Raw genomic sequence first — 3119 nt, 5'->3', positions numbered from 1 at the left:
ACAAAAGACCAGAAAAGTAGATATGACATGAAAGTATATAAAAAAAGACATAATGTATTTGGAAGATTAAAGGTGACCCAAGCATTTCTCTTATTGAAAAAAGAAAAAATTCTTAACACACACATACACACATATTTAAACAAATATATTTATTTATAGATATGTATATGCATACATGTATGTATTTGTTTAAATTATAGGTAGCCCAAACAATACAAGCATCAAAGAAAACGTAAGTCATAATAAAATAATTCTTTATGGTTGCGTAGTACCTAAGGCACTTGACTGCTAACTAGAAGGCTGGTGGTTCAAATCTACCATCCACTCCTTGGAAAGAAGGTTGGGCAATCTACTTCCATAGTGATACTGCTTCAGAAACCCAAGGAGGGGTCACTATGAATCAGATCTGACTCAATGGCAGTGAATTTGAGTGTGAGTTTTAGCATTGCTATGTAAGGCACATTCACAAAATAAATTAAGAAAGTAGATAAAAATAATATTGATTTAAATTATTTGAATGAATCAGTCAGCAGTTTTTAAATGATGGAAATAATAAACGTTTTTGACCCTAAAACAGAGGTTGCTTTCATTTTAAACAAAATAAAACAAAAATAGCACAAACAACAAAATATTATTTAAAAAAACATTTTATGTAATTTAAAAAACATAATCATACTAAGATAATACAAACAATATATGTAGCAATCATTATAGAAATCCTAAAAATATAATGCACGGAAAATTGAAACAGTACTTTCTCATAGACTCTTTGAATAGTTGGTAAGATTAAACTTGCATTTCTAGAATAAGTGTTGGAAATTAAAATAAATAAAAGGAAGATATTTAACAAAATACCTGCCAAAGCATGAAAATTCAAGAACACTTAATCACGCTCATGAGGACTTGTATATAGACCAACAGATAGTCATTAGAACAGAACAAGGAGATAATGCAAGGTGTAAAATCAGGAAAGGTGTGCATCAGGGTTGTGTTCTTTGACCATACTTATTTATCTGCATGTTGAGCAAATAATCCAAGAAGCTGGACTATATGAAGAAGAATGTGGCATGAGAATTGGAGGAAGACTCATTAACAACCTGCAATACGCAGATGACACAACTTTGCTCACGGAAAATGAGGATGACTTGAAGCACTTACTGATGAAGATTAAGGACTAGAGTCTGCAGTATAGATTACATCTCAACATAAAGAAAACAAAAATCTTCACAGCTAGACCAATAAGCAGTATCACGATAAATGGAGAAAATATTAAAGTTGTCAAAGATTTCATATTACTTGGTTCCACAATCAACACCAATGGAAGCAGCAGTCAAAACATCAGACAAAGTATTGTTTATTTATTTATTTATTTATTTATTTTGCACAAGGCAAATCTGCTGCAAAAGATCTCTTTATAGTGTTGAAGAGCAAAGACGTCCCTTTGAAAACTAAGGTGCACCTGCTCCAATCATGCTAATTTCAATAGCCTCATAAACCTGGACAGTGAATAAGGAAGACCAATTGAATAATCAATGCATTTGAATTGTGGTGTTAGGGAAGAATATTGAAAATCCATGGCTTCCAGAAGAACAAATAAATCTATCTTAAAAGTACAGCTAGAATGCTGCTTAGAAGTGAAAATGGCCATACTTCGTCTTTCGTGCTCTGGTCATGTTGTCAAAAGGGGCCAGCTTCTGGAGAAAGATGTTATCCTTGGTGGAGAAGAGGGTCAGTGAAAAAGAGGAAAACCCTCAATGAACACAAGTTGACAGTATGATGCAAAGATGAGCTCAAGCACAGCAAACATTGTTAGGATAGCTCAGGACTAGTGTTTGGTTCTATTGTCCATTTGGTCAGTAACGCATCAGAACCAACTCAATGGCACCTAACAACAGCAACAACAAACTGACCAGCATTTATGGGATGCTCTAATCCTGAACATATTGACAATTATTAGCTCCAGAATATTTCCCTATTGTGAGTATTCAAATAAATGAGTAAAGTATTTTGAGAGTTTATTTATTTACTTATTTATTTAGATTTTTAAAAAATTATTTATTGTGATTTGGGTGAAGATTTACAGAGCAAATTCACTTTCCATACAGCAGTTCACATATACTTAGTCTTATGTCATTGACCACAGTTTACCACAATGCAACAGCTCCCCTCCCTCTTCCTCCCCATAGTTACCTCTTCCCAGTGTCCATCCTTCCATATTCTCCTGACCCCTGAGCTTTCTCCCTGTGCATAAGAAGCCCTTCCTTCTCCCATGATTGTTCTCTCCAGGGCATGTGTCTACTTGAGGTAAATGTTTAACTCACATGCCTGTACTTTGTTTGGCTGGAAACCACAGGTGTGGGTTCAATTCCAGACCTGAAGGGCAGCTAGGGGCCATAGTCTCAGTGGTTCCATCAGGCTCTATTGGACCAGCAAACCTGATCCCCACCATCTTTTTTTTTTTCCCTTCCAAATGATTTTGAGTTTTGTTCCACATTGTTCTTCCTCTCTATCCAGGATCTCCTACATCCCTTCCAAGTGGATGACAGTGGTAGCCGGGTACCATCTAGTTCTTCTGGTCTCACAGTTGTATAGGTTGCAGATCCGATGGTGTACCAGTCGCTAGGACTGATTGCTTCCATTAATTTTGTTTTTCTTCTTTCTTCTTTGCTCTTGACAAGGAGATACCCATTGTTGCATCTGGATGACAGCTTGCTAGCTTTTAAGATCCCAGTTGCTACTCGCCAAAGTAGGAGGTGGAACAATGTTTTGTATAGTATGTTATGCCAGTTGAGCTTGATGTCCCCTGTGACTATGGTCCCAAGCCCACAGGATCAACTACTCAGTCCCTCTGGGTAGCTGGCTGTGACCAAGCAGTGACCACAACCTTTCCCCTTATCAGCTCTACTATACATCTGGGGATTCTGATCATTCACATAAACTTATAGGACCATTGTCTGCCAACCCTATATATGTTCTTGGATACACTCCCTCTTTCATAGACATACCTAATCAATTAGCCTGTTCACCTATCTATCCATCCATATACCCATGTTTGCCTTCACTGACAACTCAGTACTGTATATGCAAAAGGGTACATATTTGTTGTCTGTACCTCCCAT

The sequence above is a fragment of the Orycteropus afer genome, unplaced genomic scaffold (assembly GCF_000298275.1).
Source record: "Orycteropus afer afer isolate SDZICR_OR568_19922 unplaced genomic scaffold, OryAfe1.0 scaffold01243, whole genome shotgun sequence".
In the NCBI taxonomy this organism is placed as follows: domain Eukaryota; kingdom Metazoa; phylum Chordata; class Mammalia; order Tubulidentata; family Orycteropodidae; genus Orycteropus; species Orycteropus afer.
Note: the sequence above shows the minus strand (reverse complement) of the source record.